Source organism: Calonectris borealis, chromosome W, assembly GCF_964195595.1.
Source record: "Calonectris borealis chromosome W, bCalBor7.hap1.2, whole genome shotgun sequence".
In the NCBI taxonomy this organism is placed as follows: domain Eukaryota; kingdom Metazoa; phylum Chordata; class Aves; order Procellariiformes; family Procellariidae; genus Calonectris; species Calonectris borealis.
In genome coordinates, this window is record NC_134351.1 from 50,497,951 (window position 1) to 50,525,551 (window position 27,601).

The window sequence follows — 27,601 nt, forward strand, 5'->3', positions numbered from 1 at the left end:
CACATTGACTGCAGTTGTTTGCCGTAGTCAGGGTCAAAGAACTCACCCCAAGTAGGACTAGAAGAGGTCCGGTAAGGGCCATAGTGATCGGCGGTCACAGCCCGAAGGGGTTGCAGCCCTTGGCAGACCTTTTCAAGCCGCAACACCGGTTCCCTATCCGGTCTTGCCCTCTTCTTTAATCTTAAGGGGTGGCCTCTTCCAATTTGTATGCTATGTCCCAAAAATCTGGTGTATAATGCTTAACTGATCCCTGTTATTAATAAATTGTCTCCCTTAATGGGTATCCATTCAGGAGTCTCTCCGTTCACCTGTTGGAGAAAGTTAGCCAGACTAGGCCGCGGTGGGAAAATTCTGAGTCATGCTGACAAGGGAGAAAAGAAAGTCATGCTGACCTTGCTCTGTGCAGATAAGCAACTTTGAGAAAGTACAGTATAAGAAAAACAGGATGGAACCCGGACCACGTAGCAGTAACCGAAAGTAGGAGGAATATGATAATGTAATTTTTAGAGCTAAGCCAATGATTGTGAGACAAGTATGCATAAGGTAGAACTTAGTGTATAAATATGTGTAGGGTTTTACAATAAAGTTGAAGCTGGCCTTATCACTCACATTGAGTCGACTGCCTGCCTTCCCTCGCTCGTCGCAAGTGGCGCCCGAACAGGGACCCCCCATCCCTGTTTTCCACCGGACAGCGAGATCGGAGAAGCACTGGTAGCAGCGACCAGGGAGCAGAAGATCAGTAGACGCTGTCGCGGCGTGCCTGATCCGTGCTTGAACCCAGGATGATTAAAAGGGGGTTCGCCGTCCGATAGAAGGCTACCTGTGGGAAAAGGCTGCAAACGACCGGATAATTAAGAGGGTCAAGAGAAGCGCGCAATGGAAGTAGAGGTAGCCTTCGATATTTTAAAATGCTTTTTAGAAGAGCGGGGAGTAAGCCAATTAAAAGACCTGGCTGGGTTAATTGTGTTAGGGAAAGCGAAAGGGTTTTTTAAAGACCCTGAAAGTATGTTTGAAGTAGACGAGTGGCGTTCTTATGGAGATTGTTTGTGGGATCTAGTAATCGATGATGATAAATCAGCAAAAAAATTAATGAAATCTTGGAGAGATGTTATTAATTGTATAAAAAGATATAAAACTGAAAGGCGAATAGCTACAGCCACCTCAGATCGGCTTGAGCAGTCCGATCCTGCCGCTGGACGTCTCACAGCAGGGGGTGACTACTTTTCACCTCCGCCTTCGGGAATTCCTGTTCCCGTTGTTCGCCGACCCTCTCGTCCCCCTCCTGATCCACCGACAGAAAGGGCTTGTCCCTCCGCACCGCCGGGGGAAAGGGAGGGGGAGGGTCCAAGTGAAAATGAGAGGGTAGACGGTAGCGGACAGGAGACTGCTCAAGCTGAAAGTCTTCTAAAGGCCCCGCCCCCCACCCCCCACCCCCCCACCCCCCCCACCCCCACCCCCCCCGTCCCAAGCTCATCAACAGCCGCGTTTAGTGCGGGTTAGTTGGGACAAAATAGCATGAGAAGCTGTTGAACAAAAAGATTTTGATTTATTAGATCAAATTAGCCCTCAAGCCTTCCCGGTAATCTACCAGGTAGATAACGCGGGGGCTATGACTGGGGTGCATCAGGCCCTAGATTGGAAAATGTTAAATCAATTGCGAAACACAGTTAATGAGTCGGGAGTGCATAGTGAGCCTGCAAGGCAAATGCTAAACTATATCTGGGGTAGCGGAATGCTATGTCCAGAAGATATTAAGAACATAATGAGGCTTATTTTGAAGCAATCACAACAATTACTTTGGCAAGCTCACTGGCAAAGACTTTGTGAAATATCTGCGCACTCGCCCCGAGCCCCAAATGATCGTTTAGCTGGAGTAACTGTAGAACAACTAATGGGTATAGGTCCTTTTGCCTCTGTAGAAATGCAGATGCAAACTGGCCCAGACGTGTTGTTAGAATCTATGAAATTAGCACGAGAAGCCTTGCAGAAAGTTAAAACTACACCAGCTCCTCCCTCATATATGTCAATTAAACAAGGAAGAGAGGAGCCTTTTGCATCTTTTGTAGATAGAGTCACAGACGCTATTGACCGCGCAGATATGGCAGATTTTATGAAAGGACCTTTGCTGAGACAGTGTGTATTAGAGAATTGTAATACTTATACGAAGGACATCCTTGTCACCTTACCCTTAGACGCCACCATAGAAGTCATGTTAGAGCGAATGAGTAGAGTTCCTGTAGGAGCTCAAGCCATGTTAGTTGAAACAATCAGAGAACTAGGGGAAAAATTAGTCAAGGCGCAGGGACAGGCGTTTGCAGCTCTTGCCCCACTGAAGCCTCCGGATGCCCACCAAAGTAAGACGACTGGCCGACGAGAGTATAAGTGCTTCCGATGTGGCTACCCAGGACATCTGCGTTGACAATGTCGGGAGCTGCCAGAACTGTCAAATGAATAATCATAATACTACGGTCTGCCGGCGTTCGGGAAACGGGAAACCGAGCGCCAAGAGCCGCAGCGCGCCGACACCAATCGCGGCTCCGGTCACCTTCAGGCCAACGGCAGCCCCCAACCAAACGACAGTGCAGAGATACCAGACGCCATTGCCCAGCTTCGACCAGCAACCCAACTTCGACCAGCAACCAGGGGGAGCCTCGGACTGGATCTGGCAACAGCAGTAGATGTCACGCTAATTGACGACCGGCCGCGAAAAATTGCTACAGGAATTAAAGGGCCCATAGTTATCAATGGACAATCTCATGGAGCGTTGTTGTTGGGGCGATCATCCAGTGGTCTCCAAGGACTTTTTATATTACGAGGACTTATCGATTGTGATTCAAAAACTCAGTACCCACATCGTTGACCGAGCAGTGGATCGTATTGACCCTGACTTACCTGTGGACTTAACCGTTTTGCACGGCCCCACACATTTTATTGGTGCACTCACGCAGTGCAAAAAGAAAAAGGGGGAGACTGTGAGAGTATTAGAATGGATATTTACCGGAATGCAACCAAAGACTACAATTCAAGAGAAGACACGAAATTTAGCGGAGATCATCCGGAAAGGGAGGTCACGCATCTTACAGATTACCGGAACAGAACCAAATGTTGTGTATTTACCAATACGTAGGGAAGATCTAGAGTGGTGGTTGCAAAGATCACCGGCATTACAGTCGAGTCTACTGAGTGAGGCTCTGGACATTAAGGTAGAGTCACTAAAAGCACCTTTGCTAAAATGGATTAGTAATAACGCTTGGATAGAGCGGCCGAAACGCAGTGAACGGCCTCTATCGAATGCTGTTACAATATACACAGACGCAGGAAAAAGGTCACGAAAAGCGACAGCAACGTGGCACGAAGATGGTCAGTGGAAACATCAACTCCTTCAAGCAGAAACAGGTGATTCTCTACAAACATTAGAAATGGCTGCTGTTGTTTGGTCATTCCTGCAATGGATGCACAAGGAACTGAACATAGTAACTGACTCAATGTATGTAGCAGGAATTGTAAATCGCATTGAAGACGCTTGAATCAAGGAAGTGCAGAACCTGCGACTGTTTGAGCTACTTCGACAACTGCAATCAGCCATACAACAACGCACGCTATCTTATTGTATCATACATATCAGAAGCCACAAGTGGTCTGAGGGACTTGGAGAAGGGAACGCACGTGCTGACCAACTCGTGTCCATGGCGGCTCCCCTGAATGAGTTTGTGAAGGCACGGGAGGCACACAGTGCTTTTCACCAAAATGCGCGAGGCTTGCACCGACAGTTCAATATCACCATAGAAGAAGCCAAGGGGATTGTGCGGGCCTGTCCTACGTGTAGCCACCATGGGCCTGGTCTCGGAATCGGCGTGAATCCCAGGGGACTCGAGGCCAGAGAATTGTGGCAAGTGGATGTGACTCACGTTGCTGACTTTGGCAGACTGAAATATATACATGTTACGATTGACACCTATAGCAAATTTATATGGGCCACGGCACAAACAGGAGAACGAGCACTCCATGTAATGCGACATTTGACTAGTTGTTTTGCAGTCATGGGAGTGCCACAAACGATAAAAACTGACAATGGCCCTGCATACACAAGCGCCAAAGTGAAACGTTTTTTCCAAACATGGGGAGTGCGATATACTGCTGGTATTCCGCACTCACCCACGGGACAAGCTATCATTGAAAGGGCGCATCAAACGCTGAAACAATATTTGCAAAAATTTAGGGAAATCTCAGATGTACAAGAAAGACTTGTTAAGACTCTTTTTGTGCTAAATCATTTATGTATTTTTGCAGATCAGAAAGAGCCACCAGCATGGGTGCATGGTTATCCTAAAGAAAATAAGGATGACAAGCCAGTTTTCGTTATGTATAGAGATCCAGCAACCGGACTGTGGAAAGGTCCAGCAGAAGTGAAGTATATGGGTAGAGGTTATATGTGTGTACTTACTCCCACAGGGCCGAAGTGGATTCCAAGCCGCTGGACCAAAGCTGCTGTTGCTGATGATGATCAATGTAGCTCTGCCCGTACTGATCCCAGCGATGCCGTTGCCCAGCCGTGCGAACTTATGGGTGGCGTGGGCGAATAAAACTGGGACGACAGATTTTTGCCTGAGTTCAGCTACGGCAACTGAGCCCTTTAAAACATGTCTGATAGGCTTTCCTGAAATTATTGCCAGAGATTTTGATAATTGGACGTCTGTAACAGTTAATTGTATAAATGTTACTGTAGCAAATTGCTCGGTACAACTAATAAGAGCCCTAAATCACACTCTCCCTTGGGACCCCCAAGAAATTGACTTTTTGGGGTCAGAAAAAATTGGAAATGCAACTGATAATGTTACTACTCAGACATGTTTTGTGTTTGGCAGCTTTAGCCGCTTTGCCGCACAGGCCCAGACCTTTCAGTCATTGATCGGCATAAGCAGCCGCACTGATGATAACAACCCTTTTGTTAATACCACCGGTTGGACTGTTGTTTCACCTTTTACGAAAGGATTCGAAATAGGCCAATATTGTGGGAATTATAACGCTTCCAAAACACTCAGTGCCTATGGACGGAGTATGAAGGGAACCAATAACTCTTTGTGGAACAATGATACGGCCAAAGCTCTTCCCCCCGGATATTTTTTGATCTGTGGGGATCGAGCATGGCCTGGCATTCCAAAGAACGCCTTTGGAGGGCCTTGTTATGTAGGTAAATTAACTCTGCTCACAGTTAGCTGACAAAGTTGGCTTAATATAACTACAGTAGCGACAAATCGACACAAAAGGTCTATACATCAATTGCAAGCAGATTGTAACGACAATATAGAATTATGGTCAACCACAGCCAATGTATTTGCTTCCCTAGTGCCTAACATAGGCACTGCGCAAGCGCTGGCTTGGTATTTTATTAACAATTATAGTTATAGTAAAAATAGCATATCACTGTATTTTAAATAATGTTGTAAAAATGAACCACAATGTATTGGTGGTCCAAAAAGAAAAAGGGGGAATTGTTGGAGAAAGTTAGCCAGACTAGGCCGCGGTGGGAAAATTCTGAGTCATGCTGAGAAGGGAGAAAAGAAAGTCATGCTGACCTTGCTCTGTGCAGATAAGCAACTTTGAGAAAGTACAGTATAAGAAAAACAGGATGGAACCCGGACCACATAGCAGTAACCGAAAGTAGGAGGAATATGATAATGTAATTTTTAGAGCTAAGCCAATGATTGTGAGACAAGTATGCATAAGGTAGAACTTAGTGTATAAATATGTGTAGGGTTTTACAATAAAGTTGAAGCTGGCCTTATCACTCACATTGAGTCGACTGCCTGCCTTCCCTCGCTCGTCGCATTCACCAATTCTACAGGAGTAGTCACAATAAAATTCCCACAGCAACTTAGCTTATACTCTTTGATTAAGGCCTCTTCAAGTTCGGCTGATGGTTAGCTTAGTTTCTCTGGGTTCAGATATGACTCTCCACTCCTTCACTGGACCTTTCACTCGCGACACATGTGTCCATCCTTTTTCAGCAGTTCTCACAGCTGTTTCTGTAGTTAACAAAACAAGAAAAGGTCCTTCCCAGAGGGGAGATAGATTTCCCTCTTTCCATGTTTTTATTAGAACTTTATCTCCTGGTTCTAACTGATGAATTGCAAATCCCAAAGGTGGTGTTTGGGCCACCATCCCAATCTCTCTTAATTCTTTTAATCTTTTTCCAATGATAATTATATATTGTTGGATACTATGATCCTCAATTACATTGTTCCCCAGAGGCATTCCTTGAAAATAAGGCATGCCATATAACATTTCATATGGCGATAATCCAGTCTCACTATGTGGTTTAGTTCTTATATTTAAAAGTGCCAATGGTATGCATTTCGTCCAGGGCATTTGTGTCTCAATCATCAATTTAGCTAATTGTTGTTTTATTGTTTGATTCATTCTTTCTACCTTCCCCGAGCTTTGTGGGTGCCACGGAGTGTGGTATTCCCACTGAATACCTAATGATTGACATAATAGTTTTATTATTTTAGAAGTAAAATGTGTGCCCTGGTCAGAATCAATGTACTGGATTATCCCATATCTAGGTATCAAATGTTCCAATAAAATTTTTACCACCATCTGTGCCGTAGCTCGTGCTACAGGGTAAGCTTCTACCCATTGTGTTAAATGATCTACTATTACCACAATTCAGTGAAATCGACTTGTACTTTCTCGAAAGGTCTGTAAGTTGTTTTTCTCCCTCCCGTGGCCACTTGTCGAAACACTTTCTTATAAATGATCACTTAACGCCTTTGTACCCCAATGTGTTTGCGCATGCAAACGTTCCAATATTTGCTTGGCATAGGCTTTTGGCAACATTTCTCGCCCATCGGGCAGTGTCCATTTTCCTTGTTCTAATTTAGCTCCTATTTTCTCCAATTTTGTTTGTTCTTCAGGGGTAAACTTCTTCTCTCTTTCCTCTCGTCCTTCTTCGCTGGTGTCCTCCTTTGTTTGTACTGCATTCATTTTAGCAATTTTAATCCTCAGGGCTGCTTCCTGGGCCTCTTTATCTGCTAAGTTATTTCCTCTGGTTCGGTAATCTAATCCCTTTTGGTGTCCCTTCACATGTACCACTGCTGTCTTCTTTGGTTCTCTTAATGCCTTTAAAATTTTTACTATTAATTCTTGATGTATTAGATTCCTCCCTTGAGTATTAATTAAACCTCTTTCTTCCCAAATTTTTCCAAAAGTGTGGACCACCCCATACGCATATTTAGAATCCGTAAATATAGTCCCGCTTTTTCCTTTTAATAATTCCAGGGCCCTACATAGGGCATACAGCTCACAAGCCTGAGCTGACCATGATGGACTCAGAGGTCCTGATTCCACAAGTTCTAAGTCCTTATTAATTATTGCATATCCCGATTTTCTCTTCCCTTCCACCACTCGGGAGGAGCCATCTATAAACAGCGCTCCTCCATTTTCCAACTCAGTATCTCTTAAATCTGGCCTCACCTTAGTCTGGGTCTCAATTACCTCTAAACAGTTATGTTGTAATTCCTCCGATGGTTCTCCAAACAAAAATTGTGCTGGACTCTGAGCAGAAGTCACCCTCAGTTCTAAGTCAGGGGAGTCTATTAGTATTGCTTCATACTTTAGGATCCGGCTGTCCGTTAACCATTTTTCCGCTTTCTGTTGTAAAACATTTCTGACATTGTGTGGGGTATACACCTTTAAAGGAGCACTAAAGGTAACTTTCCTAACTTCCTCTATTAATAGCAACCAAAGCTTGGAGACAAGCAGGCCATCCTCTGCTTACTGGATCAAGTAACTTAGAACAATACCCCACGGGTTTTTTGATTCCTGCCCAGTCTTGAGTAAGAACTCCATATGCTGTCTGGCTTGATGTATTCACAAAGAGATCCTAATAATCCCAATATTTGCCTAATTTCCTTTTTAGTTTGTGGGGGTCTTAAGGATAGAATCCCAGATACCCTGTCAGGATCTAACTTCTTCCTTCCCTTACTCAGCCAATGTCCTAAGTATTTTACTTCCTGTTCTACAAACTGTAGCTTTGATCGGGACACCTTTAATCCCTTTTCCCCTAGAAAATTTAACAATTTAATGGCGGCTTTTCGGGTCCCCTCTTCAGTTTCTCCTGCTACTAATAAATCGTCCACATATTGCAATAATTTTACCTCCTTAGGTATTGTGAAATCTTGTAAGATTTTCTCTAAAGTTTGTCCAAATAGATTTGGTGACTCTGTAAACCCCTGTGGTAACACAGTCCACCTTAATTGTTGTTTTCGTCCCGTTTCGGGGTCCTCCCACTCAAAGGCAAAATAATCTCTGGATCCCTCATCCAGAAGACAGGCCCAAAAAGCATCCTTCAAATCTATTACACTATACCAAGTATGTTTGGGAGATATATGACTCAATAAAGTATAAGGATTTGCCACCACAGGGAATTTAGTGATTGTTCGCTGATTTACAGCTCTTAAGTCCTGCACCATCCTGTATGACCCGTCCGGTTTCTATTATTTGAACGCTTATGGGGTCCATTTTTATCTTTCCAGTTTCCCCTTCTTTATACCACACTGAGGGGTTAATAGCTTCTTCATCCTCTTGTGTTAAAGTGTATAATTTAATCTGCAATTTGTCCCCTTGACTCTGAATGCTCAAGTTTAACTTCAAAATCAAATCCCTTCCTAATAAATTGTATTCCGCTTCAGGGAGCAAAAGTAAATCATTAAGACAAATTTTCTTTTCTGTTTCTACTTCTACATCTTTCAAGATATTTACTTTAAAAGGCTCTCCTTTTGCTCCTACTACTGACATATAGCTATTCCCTCTTTCTATTCCTTTTGGAAGTTTTTGAATGGTTGATTTTTCGGCCCCTGTATCCACTAAAAATAAAACTTCCTCTTTATGGGGAATTTTATCAAGGGCTCTGTTGATGTTGAAGTCCCCAGAAAATATAGCCCCTGACACCCCTAATCTTCTTTGGACATTTTCTCATCTTGTTCCCGCTTACGGCAGTTCTTCTGAACATGTCCCCTCTTGTTACAGTAGTAACAGACGGGAATTGTAAATCTTTCTCGATAAGGCTGTCCCCGGGGTGTCTGCTCTATTCTTTTTTCCCTTTTCTCTCTAGACGGAGTCTTATTTTTCTGACTTTCTCTTACTGCTGCTACAAAAATTTTTGCTTTCGCTTTCTGTTTTTCTTCGTCCCTCCTAACATAGACTTTCTGGGCTTCTCTAAGTAACTCCTCTAATCCTCTTTCTTGCCAGTCTTCCAATTTTTCTAATTTCCTTCTTATATCCCCCCAGGATTTAGCTACAAATTGTGTTCTAAGGAGTGCGGTCCCAGCCACTGTATTCGGATCAATTCCAGAATACATTTGTAGATTTTTCCTCAATGTCGTGGTTTAACCTGGCAGGCAGCCAAATACCACGCAGCCACTCACTCACTCCCCCCACCCCCAGCGGGACGGGGAGAGAATCGGAAGGGTAAGAGTGAGAAAAACTCGTGGGTTGAGATAAAGACAGTTTAATAGAACAGGGAAAAAAAGGGAAAATAATAATGATAATGATAAAATATACAAAATGAGTGATGCACAATGCAATTGCTCACCACCCGCGCTGACCGATAACCAAGTAGCGATCGGTACTTCCTGGATCACGCCTACCATTCATATACTGAGCATGACGTCACATGGTATGGAATACCCCATTAGCCAGCTGGGCTGGCTGTCCTGATTATGTTCCCTCCCACCTTGTGTACCTAGCTCAGTCAGTAGGCATGGGAGCTGTCCTGGACTAGGAGGGCACTTAGCAACAACTGAAAACATCAGTGTGTTATCAACATTCTCCTCATACTAAATCCAAAACACAGCACTAGGAAGAAATTTAACCCTATCCCAGCCGAAACCAGGACAGTATCCACCCCTTATTCCATACCATTTACGTCGTGCTTAAGTCTCACATCTTTTTTTAATACATTTCAATTAACCACCACTATATTTCTTTATATATACACACATATATATATATGCACGCACAGATATCATTCCCTCGGTCTATGGACTATCCCTCTAAAATGTCCACTGAGTTCATTTAGTCCATGACTTTGGGCTCCATCTGTTATAACAGTCTTTCAGGGTCGAAGAGATGGTGTGCGGTGTTGGGCCGTTGCATCCTGAAGCCAGTTCTCATTTCGGTACTGCTGCGCTCGTCCAGTTCTATCATCGTTGCACTTTGCTCGGTTTCATCGGAGTTAGTTCATTCTTCACTAATCTGGGTGATTTTCACTGCTATACCACTGCGATATCATAGAAATAATGATATACAATATCATGTAACAGTTGACATCAAAATTCAGTTCATTGGCTATTTTCACCCAAAATCAAATCCCCTTGAGGTACACACCGGACGTCCCCATCCTTTCGCATCACCCACCAAGTGTACCCAGGTCCTTGAGCAAAAGCAACCCCATGGATGGGTTTTCCCTTGCCAGAGGCAGGAGTAACCCAGACCGTCTTCCCCAGCATATTTCTCATATGCACGACAGGGACTTTATCTCCATCTACAGTACGTAAGAGTCTTGATTGGGCAGGGCCAGCTCGATTGGCAGATCCCCTGGTATTGACTAACCAGGTGGCCTTTGCTAAATGTGTGTCCCAATGTTTGAATGTCCCACCACCCATTGCTCTCAGCGTAGTCTTTAGCAGTCCATCGTATCGTTCGATTTTCCCTGAGGCTGGTGCATGGTAGGGGATGTGATAGACCCACTCAATGCCATGGTCTTTGGCCCAGGTGTCTATGAGAGTGTTTCGGAAGTGAGTCCCGTTGTCTGACTCAATTCTTTCTGGGGCGCCATGTCGCCACAGGACTTGCTTTTCAAGGCCCAGGATGGTGTTCCGGTCAGTGGCATGGGGCACAGGGTATGTTTCCAGCCATCCGGTGGTTATTTCCACCATGGTGAGCACATAGCGCTTACTGTGTCGGGTTTGTGGGAGTGTGATATAATCAATCTGCCAGGCCTCCCCATATTTATATTTCAACCATCGTTCTCCATACCAAAGAGGCTTTACTCGCTTGGCTTGTTTGATTGCAGCGCACGTTTCACATTCGTGGATAACCTGTGCAATAGCGTCCATGGTTAAGTCCACCCCTCGATCACGAGCCCATCTACATGTTGCATCTCTCCCTTGATGGCCTGAGGCGTCATGGGCCCACTGAGCTATAAATAATTCACCCTTATGTTGCCAGTCCAAATCCACCTGGGCCACTTCAATCTTAGCAGCCTGGTCCACCTGCTGGTTGTTTTGATGTTCCTCAGTGGCCCGACTCTTGGGCTCGTGAGCATCTACGTGACGTACTTTTACAGCCAGGTTCTCTACCCGGGTAGCAATATCTTGCCACAGTGCGGCAGCCCAGATGGGTTTACCTCTGCGCTGCCAGTTGTTCTGCTTCCACTGCTGCAACCACCCCCACAGGGCATTTGCCACCATCCATGAGGCAGTATAGAGATAAAGTACTGGCCATTTTTCTCATTCAGCAATGTCCAAGGCCAGCTGGATGGCTTTCACCTCTGCAAACTGACTCGATTCACCTTCTCCTTCAGCAGTTTCTGCAACTTGGACTCCATACAGCAGCTTTCCACCTCCGATGTTTCCCCACAAGGCGTCAGGACCCATCAGTGAACAGGGCATATTGCTTCTCATTTTCTGGTAGTTTATTATACAGTGGGGCTTCTTCAGCACGTGTCACCTCCTCCTCTGTGGATATGCCAAAATCTTTGCCTTCTGGCCAGTTCCTGATCACCTCCAAGATTCCTGGGTGACTGGGGTTTCCTATTCGGGCCCGTTGTGTGATCAGTGCGACCCACTTACTCCACGTAGCATCGGCTGCATGATGTGTAGAGGGGACCCTCCCCTTGAAAATCCAGCCCAGCACTGGCAGTCGGGGTGCCAGGAGGAGCTGTGCTTCAGTACCAACCACTTCCGAAGCAGCTCGAACCCCTTCATATGCTGCCAATATCTCCTTCTCAGTTGGAGTGTAGTGGGCCTCGGATCCTCTGTATCCCCGACTCCAGAACCCCAGGGGTCGACCTCGAGTCTCCCCTGGTGCTTTCTGCCAGAGGCTCCAGGTAGGGCCATTCTCCCCGGCTGCGGTGTAGAGCACATTCTTCACATCTTGTCCTGCCCGGACTGGCCCAAGGGCTACTGCCTGAACTATCTCCCGTTTAATTTGTTCAAAGGCTTGTCGTTGCTCAGGGCCCCATTTGAAGTCGTTCTTCTTCCTGGTCACGTGATAGAGAGGGCTTACGATCTGACTGTAATCTGGAATATGCATTCTCCAAAAGCCCACAACGCCTAAGAAAGATTGTGTTTCCTTTTTGCTAGTTGGTGGGGACATGGCTGTTATTTTGTTGATCACATCCATTGGGGTCTGACGACGTCCGTCTTGCCATTTTATTCCTAAAAACTGGATCTCCTGTGCAGGTCCCTTGACCTTACTTTGTTTTATGGCAAAACCAGATTTCAGAAGGATTTGAATTATTTTCTTCCCTTTCTCAAAAACTTCTTCTGCTGTGTTGCCCCATACGATGATGTCATCAATGTACTGCAGGTGTTCTGGAGCCTCACCCTGTTCCAGTGCGGTGTGGATCAGTCCATGGCAAATGGTAGGGCTGTGTTTCCACCCCTGGGGCAGTCGGTTCCAGGTGTACTGGACGCCCCTCCAAGTGAAAGCAAACTGTGGCCTGCACTCTGCCGCCAAAGGGATGGAGAAGAAGGCATTAGCAATGTCATTTGTGGCGTACCACTTGGCTGCCTTTGACTCCAGTTCGTATTGAAGTTCTAGCATGTCCGGCACGGCAGCACTCAGTGGCGGCGTGACTTCGTTCAGGCCACGGTAGTCTACTGTTAGTCTCCACTCTCCATTGGACTTTCGCACTGGCCATATGGGACTGTTAAAGGGTGAGCGAGTCTTGCTGATCACTCCTTGGCTCTCCAGTCGACGAATCAGCTCATGGATGGGGATCAGGGAGTCTCGGTTGGTGCGGTATTGCCGCCGGTGCACTGTTGTGGTAGCGATTGGTACTTGTTGTTCTTCAACCCTCAGCAACCCCACAAGAGAAGGGTCCTCCGAGAGACCAGGCAAGGTGGACAGCTGTTTAATTTCCTCCGTCTCCAGGGCAGCTATACCAAAAGCCCACCGGTACCCTTTTGGGTCCTTGAAATACCCTCTCCTGAGGTAGTCTATGCCAAGGATGCACGGAGCCTCTGGGCCAGTCACAATGGGGTGCTTCTGCCACTCATTCCCGGTTAGGCTCACTTTGGCCTCCAATACAGTTAACTCTTGGGATCCCCCTGTCACTCCAGAAATACAAATGGGTTCTGCCCCTTTATAGCTTGATGGCATCAGGGTACACTGTGCACCGGTGTCTACGAGAGCCTTATACTCCTGTGGGTCTGATGTGCCAGGCCATCGAATCCACACAGTCCAGTAAACCCGGTTGTCCCTTTCCTCCACCTGGCTGGAGGCAGGGCCCCTCTAGTTCTGGTCATAGTATCCATCTCTCACTTCTTGAAACGTGAGTCAAGAATTTCTTCATTGCAATTACAATCCAAAGTAAGATCAGCCCTTCTACTCTGTCTGGGGAACTGTTCACTGGAAACTGGACCGTCGTGAGACAGGTTTTTCCTGACAACTGGAGCAGCATTTTTCCTGGGAGAACCCCCTTGTGTGATTGTTTTTCCTTGCAACTCACATACACGTGCCTCTAGGATGAAGGTAGGTCTTCCATCCCACTGCCTCATGTCCTCTCCGTGGTCACGCAGGTAAAACCACAGGGTGCCCCGTGGTGTGTACTTTCTATATCCTCTCTCTTGAGGAGAAAAACACTGACTCATAATGGCTGAGATACTGGTCCGTACAGGTGGAGAATAGGACATATCCTCTTTGAGTTGCTGGACCTCCCGGGACAGTTTCTCCACAGCCGAGACAAGGGAGGAGGAGATAGTTTCTTCAAAATCCCGAAGTCTGCTAACCACCTCATCCACCGTTGGTGCTTCTTCCTCTTTCCAGCACAGTACTGCCAACGAACTGGCATACGATGCTGGTGCGCTCCATACCAACTTCCGCCACATGGGTCGGGTGCACTGGACGTCATCTGGAACTTTGGGTGTTCGGGCGTCGTCCAGGTCACTATAAACCACCTCCAGCACGCCTAGTTCTCTCAGGTACTGGATACCTCTCTCCATAGTGGTCCACTTGCCTAGGCGATATATAACATCTTCCTTGAAGGGATACCTTTCTTTTACGCCTGACAGCAGTCGCCTCCAGAGGCTGAGGACCTGTGTCCCTTTTCCGATTGCTTTGTCAATACCCGCTTCCCTAGCAAGGGATCCCAGCTGTTTGGCCTCCTTCCCCTCTAATTCCAGGCTACTGGCCCCATTATCCCAGCATCGGAGCAGCCAGGTAACAATATGCTCGCCTGGACGACGGCCGAAATCTTTCCGCATATCTCGCAACTCATTCAGGGATAAGGATCGGGTGGTTTCCGTCTCATTTATGAGTTCTTCCTCTTCCTCCTCCCCTCCTCGTGATGTCCCTGTTTTTCCATCATCCTTTTCTACACGACCTGACTTCCGCTTCCAAGATTTCTTCTTCTGTACAGGGGCGACGGATACCAGCGACGGTTGGTCCTCTGGTTCAGCTGTAGTACCCGTCGCGAGGGTTTGGGTAGCTGCAGTGCCTGTTGCGGGGGTTGGAGTAACTGTAGTGACTGTTGCCGGCGTCTGAGTAGCCATAGTGGTTGTTGTGGGGGTTGAAGTAGCCACGGTGGTTGTCGTGCGGGTTGAAGTAGCTACAGTGCCTGTCGTGGGGGTTTGAGTAGTCACTGTATCTGTTGCTGGGGTTGATCTCTGGACAGTATTCCTGAATAGTTGTTTAACTCTAAACAAGGCCTGAACCACATTCAGGAGACATAGCAATATGAACATGCTTGTTTGAACATCCCAAGGATATTCAAAATTCTCAGGGAATATTGTGGATGTCTTCATGAAGAGGATAGAAGAAAAAGGAGTTTCTGAAGATATGGAGGGGAAGGTGAACAAGTGGGAGAAAGTGTCCCATCCTGTCTCCCCACTAAATTCATCCTCTGAGGTGAAGACGTAAGAAGTGTAATTATTAATAGTTTCCAAAAGATAGCTCCCAAAGAACAGGAATGATGGCAGTGCTGAGTACAGGCTCGTGACCAATAATTTTATCATAACATAAAGCCAGGTCACACAGTATAGCAAAGCAATGACCTTAATCCATTTCCCAGAGATGATAAACCCCACATAAATACTGATAATCAGCAGTATAGACAGCCAGTAAGGTGCTACATACCAAAACTGCAAGAACAGATCCAAAAACTCTGAGAGCAAATAAATCAACATTGTGAACATCGAGTACTAAACTGATATAATGAATGCTTATAACAAATTTGTTTTAACCCGTTCGGGTCAGATGTGTCGTTATCTCAACCCTTCGTGCCCCACGTTGGGTGCCAAAAAGGACTGTCGTGGTTTAACCTGGCAGGCAGCCAAATACCACGCAGCCGCTCACTCACTCCCCCCACCCCCAGCGGGACGGGGAGAGAATCGGAAGGGTAAGAGTGAGAAAAACTCGTGGGTTGAGATAAAGACAGTTTAATAGAACAGGGAAAAAAAGGGAAAATAATAATGATAATGATAAAATATACAAAATGAGTGATGCACAATGCAATTGCTCACCACCCGCGCTGACCGATAACCAAGTAGCGATCGGTACTTCCTGGATCACGCCTACCGTTCATATACTGAGCATGACGTCACATGGTATGGAATACCCCATTAGCCAGCTGGGCTGGCTGTCCTGATTATGTTCCCTCCCACCTTGTGTACCTAGCTCAGTCAGTAGGCATGGGAGCTGTCCTTGGACTAGGAGGGCACTTAGTAACAACTGAAAACATCAGTGTGTTATCAACATTCTCCTCATACTAAATCCAAAACACAGCACTAGGAAGAAATTTAACCCTATCCCAGCCGAAACCAGGACACTCAACCTCTCCAACCATTCTGTTGGAGATTCGTCTTTCCCTTGTTGTTCATTAAATGCTTTATTAATGTTTTGCCCTTGGGGAACCGCTTCCCTTATTCCCTGTATGATTAACGTTCTCAAATCCCTCATATTCTGTCTTCCTTGGGGTTGTTGATGATCCCAGTGGGGATCCACATTTGGCCATTTCTGATCTCCAGGGGGTCCTGCCTGATTCTGTCTTTCCCAAATTCTCATTCCAGCTTGTCTAATCATTCCCCTTTCCTCAGCAGTGAATAAGATCCCTAAAATGGACTGTATTTCTTCCCAGGTATAGGTATTGGGGCCTAGGAATTGGTCCAGTTTTTCAGCTACTCCGAGGGGATCATCTAATAGCGTCCCCATTTCTTTCTTGAAATTTCTTACATCTGTGGTATTTAATGGGACTGTGTGGTGGTGCATTCATACCCCCCTTCTTCCCTGGGCCACTTGTTGATCTGGGCCGCTTGTTGATCTCAGAAATTTCCATGAAACCTCGGCCTTGGTGTATTGAGTCTGGCAGTTGAGCACTCCTTGACTGTATCAGAGGCTCTGCATAGCTGAGGCTGGGAACATACTCCTACTGCCTGGCCCGGGTGTCCAGTAGAACAACACCGAAACCTTGAGAATTCTTTAGTAATTACCACCTGGGACTGTGGCCAGGATGGAAATTTACAGATGACTAAAAGCCAACCATCTTGTGAGCCTATAAACGGTGGTCCTAAGTGAGGCCCTTTGAGCTCTCCTGGACCGCAGCGGGCTGCACCCAGCATCTCCCTCTGAGTGGGACGCCTCTCAGAGCTTACGATCTTTCAGGCCTACGATATTCGGAGGACCGCTGGGTCCTGGGTGAGTCCCTTTCGAAGCTCAACCGTTCGCCCGTTGAGAGGGAATGCCTAGACATTCGACGTGAGTATTTCTTCACTGAAATCGAGGGGAATTTTTAACAGGTATACCTTCTGTACATAATATATATATATATATTTCTCTGTGTGTGCACTAATAGTAAGCATAATCTGTAATTAAGTAGACTTACTAACCTACTTTGCAAATAGTGAATAGTTAATGATTAAGTGTTACTAAAGTTTGTTAATGATTAGTTGATAATTAAGTGTTGCTAAATTGTGAATGAAACCTAGACTGTTCCTAAAATATAAACCCTTAGACGATTTTCCTTATATATTTCACCCGTGTAATAAGTAATAGAGTGAACTTTGCCATCGAATTCTATTAGGTCGCACCTTTATAAATCTCTATTAAAATCACTTTCTGCTAATTTCTTTGACGGTGATTCTTTAAGCGGCCTCTAAACCACTCATTCGCGACAAATTTGCGTAGTCGGCAGGATGGCAAGTACTATCACTGATTACTTATTAAAACATGGAGTGAATCCAAGCCCTAAATTCTTGGACGAATGGGTCCGTGATAATTGGCATGATTGGGAAGCTGTGGAAAAACAACTAAAGGTATCTAGGGGCTGTGTAAAAGACGGAAAAGGAAAAGGAATTATTTGCAAAATGTTAGGCACCTGTTTGGAGGCTGCTTATCAGTTTAGAAAGGATAGTAATAAGAGAGAGCAGGATCTAAACGAAGAAATAGAACAAAGAAAGGCAGCTGAATTAAAACTGTCCTCGAAAATCGAGCAGCTGCAAAAACAATTACAGGAAGATAAGGAGAGAGCTGAGTTAATACTATCCTTGAAAGTTGGGCAGCTGCAAAGAGAGTTACAGGAGGAAAGGGAGAAAACTAAAAGGTTGGAAGGAAGGCTTGAGATGATATTAATACAGGCTCCCAACCCCCCCGACATTGTACAGATTAGGAAATTGATTGTATCACCTGAGGAGTGGGATGGAAAGATATGGAATGATTCTAATGATAGTGAAACAGGGGAGAACGACTGTTTAATTCCCTCAAATCCCCCTGAATATGTAGCTAGACCCATTATAAAAACAGAAGAAACTACTGGACCTCGGGGCGGTTTGGTAGATCGCACCCGAAAAACGACCCCATTCGATCCCCTTCAGATGGCTAATTTGCAAGATCGCTACGGCCGTAAGCCAGGCGAAACTGAAACTGAGTATCTATGGCGGGTATGTCTGACCGGAGGAGATAGAATCTTACTAAACGGCGAGGAAGCTAATGGATTTTGGGGACCTGGTGTCTTTTTAAACTCTGGCCCTGAGCCCGCAAATAATCCCCATTCCATAACAAGTAGGGTGGCATACTGGGCTGGTGGAATAGACGTACTAGAAAGAGGAGAGCCCCTAGTAATACCTATTAAATCCTTAAACGAGATCTCCACAGCTGTTACAAAAGCTGCCTGTATTCAGGCCATGCATGATCGTGGCCCTCGCGATATTCCCATATCAGCAGAAGTAAATCATGAAATGCTAAGGCCGCTAATTAAAGGAGCCCCCGCTATGCTCAAACCTTACCTCATTACAAGGCGGGATCAAATTAGGAGAGATGCAGAATTCAATGCCCAACTTGTTGGAGAGCCAATTATGATACCCAGAGCGATCCCTACCTGGGCGACGCTGATGCATGATATTATAAATCATGGGCGAGAAATGGGATGGAGCGATCTATCTAGCGAAGTCAAAAGGTCAGATCGCAGTATCAGACAAATTAAACAATTACCAGATAGTCCCCAGAAATCGGAATCTATCGTCCGGCAACCTACGGTTCAGAGGTGGAAAGAACTATACAATCAAGCATTAGCGTTAGGCATTCCAAAAGCCATAGTTCAGAGACAAACTGCATACAACATCCAGAATCTAATTCATGCAATTTTGAAACGCGATGAGGACAAAAGAAAAGAGCATATCTTAGATGTTCAGGTGCCATTGCCAGCTCCAAGAAAGAGGGACAGCCCCTTTCTACAAAATTCGGAATCAAAAAACGAATAGTGCCAGGACGGCAATTGGGCCTGCCTGTCTGGCAAGTAAAATCCTACCAATGGATAAATAACAATGGCCCATATATTTTAATTCCAGTTGGTCCTCGGCAACAATTAGTAAAATTTTTAATAGATACGGGAGCACAAATTTCAATATTAACACAGCAAGATGCCGAGAAGCTGGGTATACGACCCGGATGGCAAAAAGTTAAAATCACTGGAGTGAATGGAGCAAGTGTTATGTGCCAAACTGCAAAAGTTAATTTATGGCTTCCGGATGAGAAGCGTATATCATCCGCTCGTTTTGCAATTAAAGATCACAATGAAAATATTTTAGGCTTTGATGTTTTGAACGGTCGAACCTGGCGTCTCCCGGACGGCAGCGTGTGGTCCTTCGGTTCGAATGTCAACCCTAACCCTGATAAAAAACAGGGAATGATAGTGCGCGTACTCCGTGCAGCTCCTGCACTCCCTGATTCAAAAATCACTAACGTCCCACAGTATCCAATTTCTGCTGCGGCACGAGCTGGAATCTCTGAAGTGATAGCAGATCTGGAAAAGTGGCATATTATTTCCAGAACCCACTCCCCATATAATTCACCAGTTTGGCCAGTGCGAAAACCAGACGGGAGGTGGCGATTAACAATTGATTATCGGCGCTTAAATGCCAACACAGCTCCGCTAACGGCTGCCGTACCTAATATTGCAGTTTTAACAGCCACATTACAAGCAGCCGCACACCCGTGGATGGCAGCACTAGATGTAAAGGATATGTTCTTTATGGTCCCTTTACAGGAAAAAGACAAAGAGAAATTTGCTTTTACTTGGGATGGCATACAATACATCTTTAACAGACTCCCACAGGGGTATAAACATTCACCCACAATCGCTCATGCCGCGCTTGCTGAGCTTCTACAAACAGTCTCACTTCCCCAGAATGTGAAACTGTACCAATATATAGATGATATTCTAATCGGAGGAGATTCCCCTGAAGAGGTAGGGGAAGCAGCAACAGCAGTATGGCAAGTATTACAAAACGCAGAAATTGAAATTCCCCCTGAAAAATGTCAGGGACCGAGTAAAGAAGTAAAATTTTTAGGTACTTGGTGGATTGCAGGTAGTGCAACAATTCCACCAGATACCCTAAATAAAATAGAACAATTGCAGATGCCCCAATCTAAGAAAGAATTACAACAGCTCATGGGTACCTTAGGATATTGGAGGAAACATGTACCTGGATTTTCTATCATTGCTCGCCCACTATATTCACTTCTACGAAAAGGAAAATCGTGGGAATGGAATTCAGAACATGAAGAGGCAGTCAAAACTCTGATTCAGGAATTAAAAGCATATCAATCATTGGGACCAGTACACCCTCACGACCCTATCATAGCAGAATGGGGTTTTGCTGAACACGGTACTTATTGTAATCTGTTCCAAACTGGCCCTGGCGGACCAAAAAGACCTTTGATGTTCAGTTCGACTGCATTTAAAGAGACAGAACAGAGATATTCCGAGTGGGAAAAGGGACTTTTGTCCTTAGTCCGAGCAGTGAAACAAGCTGAGAAAATACACCAGGAACAACCTGTACAAACTAGAGGTCCATTTAATTTATTAGAAGCAGTTCTAAAGGGGACTGCCCCCCCAGAAGGAATTGCACAAAAGCCTACAATTGGGAAATGGTATGCTTATTTGACAGGAATTGCAGAAGAAATGAGATTAACTGAAGGACACACTAAACTTTCTAAATTACAGATGCCTATAAATGCAGACCCATTAGCATTACAACAACCTTTTAAACCATCACCTATTTTAAATGCACCTCCCTTTACCGAGGGAACACCATCAGAAGATATTTGGTTTACTGATGCCTCAGCAAGGAGAATAAATGGCAGATGGCAATACAAGGCTGCTGCATTAAACATCAACACTGGCAAACAAATCATAGAAGAAGGTGAAGGTAGTGCACAAGTAGGAGAATTAAGGGCAGTTGTTCTAGCAGCACAAAACGGAGCAAAAGTTATCTATGTCGACTCTTATGCCGTGTGGGCAGGCGCCACACAGTGGCTTTGCCAGTGGGAAGTCCTGAACTGGGAAGTAAATAGATCTCCAGTTTGGAGATCTCAAGATTGGCAACTATTCCTTAAAATAGCCAGAAACACTCCATTCAAGATGGGATGGGTGAAAGCTCATGCCAAAAATAATGAACCAGCCACAAATTGGAATCAAAAGGTAGATGAATTGGCAAAAATTAGAAAAATAAAAATAGGAAATTCCTTAAATTCTGAGTGGTATCGATTGGGAGAATGGCTACATCAAAAATTAGGTCATACAGGTAAAGAAGCACTTTATTTTGCTGCGCAAAGTAGGGGTTGGCCCCTAAACAGGAAAACCTGTGAAATTATTCTTACAGAATGCCCTCAATGTAGATTAAAATTACAAATGAATCATCCTGCTAAAGCACCCCCCTTACATATTAGTCAGGGAAAGACTTTGTGGTCTACATGGCAAATTGATTACATTGGGCCACTAAAATCTTCTGCAGGATATCGATATATCCTCACGGGGGTAGAAGTAGTCTCTGGCCTGCTTATGGCAACTAAATGCCGAAAAGCTGATGGGAAAAACACAGTACGAGGACTATCTTCTTGGTTCTCTAGTCTACCTACTCCTGATGCTATCCAAAGTGATAATGGCTCACATTTCACAAATAGGGAAGTGCAAGAATGGGCAAAACAGAAAGAAATTCTATGGGTATTCCACACCCCCTACTACCCCCAATCAAATGGGATGATAGAACGAGCTAATGGCTTATTAAAACAGAGCCTTAAGCCACACGAAGTCCGGTGGGATACACGACTTTCTGAAGTACTCCATCAATTAAACAATCGATACGGACCCACTGGAAGCCCTGTGAGCCGAGCATTCTTTATAAAAACTAAATCTAATATTCCCCCTACTGATGAAAGAAAATGTCCGCTAACATTACAGCCAGGACAACCCGTTATGGTAGATTTACCACAAATTGGAACTGTGCCTATGACTTTAACTAAACCCTGTGGCCCACTGGCTTGGGAAGCTACTGATAGCAGTGGTGCAAAACATAGAATCAATACTAGATGGATTTTTCCTTCTTTCTAAAAGGGGTAACCCGTTCGGCCTTCCCCACCGAAACGTCTTCTTTCTTTTCTTTTAAACAGGAGAAGATGAACCTATACCGATGGCAACAACAACAACAGCAGCAGCATTTCCCCAACCCAATTTTATTTTTCCTTTTAATCGACATAAGTATAATCCTTTTAGTTCAGACACAAGATCCCTGGGACCATGCATTACTAAATTACACTGGAAGTATGGGAACCCTACCAACAGAAAAGACAAACCTGAACCTTGCTATTTTAGTTATACATGGGAACGAGGCATATTCAAAAGATGAATGGAGATGGGAGACACTACACCGGAAAGAAATTAAGATATCTCACAATAATAATAACATTCGTCAAATTTTATCACTTCAAGCCACACCAGGGGAAGAAATAAAAATAGGGTGCCGTGTAATCAATGGATCTACTCAAAGAAAATCCACTAAAATTAAAATATACTACACCAATTTCTCTAAACCTAAAAACAATGAGAAGTCTTGCTATAAGACGCCAGAACCAGATTGTTGGTACAATTTCACTTTTACACAACCTGTACTCGCATTTTGCTTCTGGGGTAATTGTGGTGTAGAACTATTGTTTGATTTTATGATTAGTGAAGGAAAAATTTGGAATTTGTGTATGACAGGGTGGCCGTGGATTGATGCATATGTGTCTTTTAACATACCTACATCTAATTTAAATTTATCTGCAATAGCACTACACAATAACATCACCTTTCATAGGCAGGAATGGATTATTAAAGACGAAAATGAAAATCAACAAATTCCATCCCTAAAGGGAACCAAAGGAGACACCATTTCGATAGGATGCCGAATTGAAAATCATACTAAATGTATGACAACAACCTTACACATTGCTATAAAAAACATTGAAGGAAAAGACAACATACATACCTGTCCTTTTAAACAAGAATGTTGGTATACTTTTACTATATCCCGTTCAGTACTTGTAATGTGTCTTTGGACAAACCCTAACTCTCATTCCAGCTTAGGTTTTCAATTCAGGATTAATACGGCACAACCACATTCACCAACTCAGCCTCCTATCAAACTGTCTCCTTACATTTATAACATTGGTCCCTATATAATCAAGAACATAGGACAACAGCAAGTGCTATTTAATCCATCGTGGTCTCTAAAACGAGTGGAGCTATCAATGCAAGTTGATATCTCTACAATTAAACCTGCTTGCTCACCATTCCTGAATACATCTTTTACAGGATGGTTAGCGTGGCTACATGGACGAACCCTCACCTCTCCAAAGCGATCAAGGAGAGATGTAACTGGCATCCTGGGAACGGGACTAGGAATATTGAACAGCATGGATGCTGAAGTTTTAGCAAACAAAATAAATTCGGCAACAAGTGATCTACATAAATTAGAACACCCATTACAATCTTCTTTGACAGCATTAGGAACGAGCCAGTGGCTTTTGGCTAATATATTGCCTACATGGGAAAGAATTAATGAAAAGGACCACCAACTAATCACAAACGCATTTGGCACAATCCAAAATAATATTTCTCTAGCTCTTAGCTGCATCCAGGCCCAATTATGGATACAGTCTACTGTGGCAGCTATTATAAGAGAAGGTGATGAGGGCACCTTGCCCACTGAAATCCGAAAAGTAGTTTGGGATAATGCAACTAAATTTGAAAGAGAATTTCAATCTTGGTGGCGTCTAGTCAATTTTACCTACGACTCCACTGACAGCAAAGTCACAGCCTTTGTCTTGACAATACGCAATGCTTCGGTATATATCATATACCCAATCATTGCGCTGGGATTAAATCACAATGGAACGGTACTCTACCCGTTGGAACATAGAGTATGGGCCCAAAAAAATGGGAATAAATGGCAAACTATTGATGTTGATGTATGTGTTGTGCGAGAACAACAGGGATTCATTTGTGAAAGCAATACCATCAAAGCTCAAGACATTTGTCTTGACACCAAACAAAATGTTTGTAATTTTGAAATACATCCTGATGAAACCCCTGAAACTGTACTTATATATGTTGGAAATGGATGTGTTTGCATGAGAACTCTTTGTGATTCTATTCTTACAGATAACATAATTGTGGAAACATCTAACCATTCAAATATCTGTGTTTGTAATTTTACTAAGATTATAGGATGCGACTTCAACTATTCAGCTCCTGTTACAACCCATCAATTGCTACAATCAAGCTATACATCTTATCAAGATCTACTACCTACCCCCATTGGAATGAATCTTACATTAGTACAAAAACTGTTACAACATGATGACCTGAGCCAATTGCTAAACCAGATTCGAAACAACGGACAAAGAACTCTGATTACGATCCATCATGACGCAGAGAAGATACATCATGTCCTAGAAAAGGTGAAGAAGGATGGAGAACATCACTGGTGGGATGTTTTATTTAAATGGTCACCAACAGCAACAGGAACTTTGAATTGGATTTTACATCCCATAACAATTTTATTAATTTCTATTCTGTTATGCTTATTATTGAACATTATTCTATGTGTCAAAGTGTGGAAAATAACTAAACAAATGGCACTAATACCAAAACCTCCTCGCATATATAACATTGCTTAATTGTACTTAATAAAACCTTAATAGTTAAGTCTATTAATGATTAAGTATACCAACCAAAAATTTCCCTCAAATTACAATTGGAATATGACATTGATCTGTTTATAGGCACAGAGGCAAGAGGCGACCACACCGCCACTCTGTGATCAAGATGAATTGACTTTAGTCACGGGGTGGATTGTGGTGGTGCATTCATACCCCCCTTCTTCCCTGGGCCACTTGTTGATCTGGGCCGCTTGTTGATCTCAGAAATTTCCATGAAACCTCGGCCTTGGTGTATTGAGTCTGGCAGTTGAGCACTCCTTGACTGTATCAGAGGCTCTGCATAGCTGAGGCTGGGAACATACTCCTACTGCCTGGCCCGGGTGTCCAGTAGAACAACACCGAAACCTTGAGAATTCTTTAGTAATTACCACCTGGGACTGTGGCCAGGATGGAAATTTACAGATGACTAAAAGCCAACCATCTTGTGAGCCTATAAACGGTGGTCCTAAGTGAGGCCCTTTGAGCTCTCCTGGACCGCAGCGGGCTGCACCCAGCATCTCCCTCTGAGTGGGACGCCTCTCAGAGCTTACGATCTTTCAGGCCTACGATATTCGGAGGACCGCTGGGTCCTGGGTGAGTCCCTTTCGAAGCTCAACCGTTCGCCCGTTGAGAGGGAATGCCTAGACATTCGACGTGAGTATTTCTTCACTGAAATCGAGGGGAATTTTTAACAGGTATACCTTCTGTACATAATATATATATATATATTTCTCTGTGTGTGCACTAATAGTAAGCATAATCTGTAATTAAGTAGACTTACTAACCTACTTTGCAAATAGTGAATAGTTAATGATTAAGTGTTACTAAAGTTTGTTAATGATTAGTTGATAATTAAGTGTTGCTAAATTGTGAATGAAACCTAGACTGTTCCTAAAATATAAACCCTTAGACGATTTTCCTTATATATTTCACCCGTGTAATAAGTAATAGAGTGAACTTTGCCATCGAATTCTATTAGGTCGCACCTTTATAAATCTCTATTAAAATCACTTTCTGCTAATTTCTTTGACGGTGATTCTTTAAGCGGCCTCTAAACCACTCATTCGCGACAGACTGCCACAAACCCGATGCCTCCCTGATTGCCTCCGAGGGGTACTTCTCGTAAGGGATATAGAGAAGCTCCCTCAGATACAGCAGTCCTACTTCTCGTGCATGCAGCCGGAGGTCGATCTAATTCCGGTGCTGTTGGTGGTGGAGGTAGGGGCAACGGTGGTACTGGTAGAGGTACTACGGCCACCGGAGGGGGAGCCGCCGCCGGAGATGGATTGTTAGGATATGGAGGCGGTAGGTTATCTAGTGGCTCCCATTTATCATCTTTTTCATTTCCCTTTTCATTTTTATCTCCTTCTTCTTCCTCAAACTTTTCATCTGCTTTTAATGTAAATATTGAGGCTGGAAAAGGACGTGAAGTTCTGATCCATAATCCTGCATAATCACTTTCCTCCTGACTAAAAGGTTCCTTTGAATTAACATATATATTTAAGGCCTGGCAAATCCAGTCTTCAAAAGATCCAAAAACAGGCCAAAAGACATGTGGTCTTAAAGGCTTCTTCGGCCATTCAACCATACAATATTGAACCAATTTTAATTTACTTTTTCCTTTTCTGGGGCCCCTTTCATTCCAATTTCTAATCATCATTTCTAATGGACTTTCTGATGGTATGTCTGGTAATTTGCTCCCTTTCTTCTGGTCCTGGGTCTTCGATTCTGTCTGACCCATCTAGGAATTTTACTGTGGCAATTCCTACAGCCCTTGGTTACCAGTAAGAGTGTCTTGCAGGGGGTTTAGGACCTATCACCCACCCACGAATCCTATAGGAATCGCTTCGGTCCTTCACCGGCCAAGTCCCTCGCGGGAGATTGGAACCGCGGTTAGAAGACCTCCACAATCGCTTCGGAACTAGGTTCCGTCTCAGTCACACTCTTACACACACAGGCAACCGAATCCCACCCAACCGAACGGTATACGCCTTAAATACTTACGACTCCGTCGTCTTCGTTCGGATCTTCACGCGCAGAATTACGGGCAAAATAAACTGCTGCAGCCGGCAAGGGAGCTCATAAAAAATTAAATTCTTTGCTTGCCTCTATTCAGGTTCAGGATGGTGTTAGTCCCGACCCGACCCGATCAGGAGCCACCAAATGGTGGGGCGCCCCTCCTAGATCAAGTCAGAATTCAGGAACCAAGACCATCCCGGACGAGCCCCCAATTGTGATAAATGATTTAGTCCCAAACAGGATTCCAATTTAAGTTTACATTTTATTAAACGAATAGAGGCAAGCAAACAGCGCTGGGTGCGCCGGGAGTCTCTGCTCTACCAAGACGCACACCGTACAGTTCCTGCCTTCGGTTTATATCCCCCCTGCTAATACATATTCATAACTATTCCACGAATGGTGTATCTTCTTCGGCGCATGCCCTCTTGCTTATCACTATGCAGTTAGCAACAAAACCAGTTTAAGCTGGTATTCCAGAGGTGGCTTTTGCAAGAGGCAAGAACAAAAGTTGAAACTTAATTTCAAAGATTGGGCTCCTCCACCCAAACAACCAGGATGCAGAGGCCCCGCAGACACAACCACCAAGGCACCATCAGGACAGTCCGTCTGGAACAGACCTGATGACTTGAACTATCTTCTTTTTGAGGCAACCATTAGCCTGCGGTTATACAAGAACAATCAAAATGGTTAAAGATTACATATACAGAGAGGGTCACACTTCACCATGCGGCCCTAGCATTGTTCCATATTGACACGAATCAAGTGAACGCATTTCACACCTGTTTAAGCCTCCCCCTCGACCACAGGAACAGGATGCAGACTCGGACGAAACTTCCACCCC

At 44.4% G+C, this 27,601-nt stretch overlaps 1 long non-coding RNA gene across 1 annotated transcript; it reads right to left on the minus strand.

Annotated features, from left to right (window-relative positions):
* On the minus strand, positions 1–27,522 carry LOC142075135 (uncharacterized). Its single transcript, XR_012670793.1, has 4 exons — positions 26,746–27,522; positions 25,827–26,154; positions 5,835–6,026; positions 1–308 (listed from the first exon to the last, which is right to left on the minus strand). It is a non-coding gene; the product is annotated as an uncharacterized LOC142075135 (long non-coding RNA).
* Between the last annotated feature and the right edge of the window lie 79 nt (positions 27,523–27,601).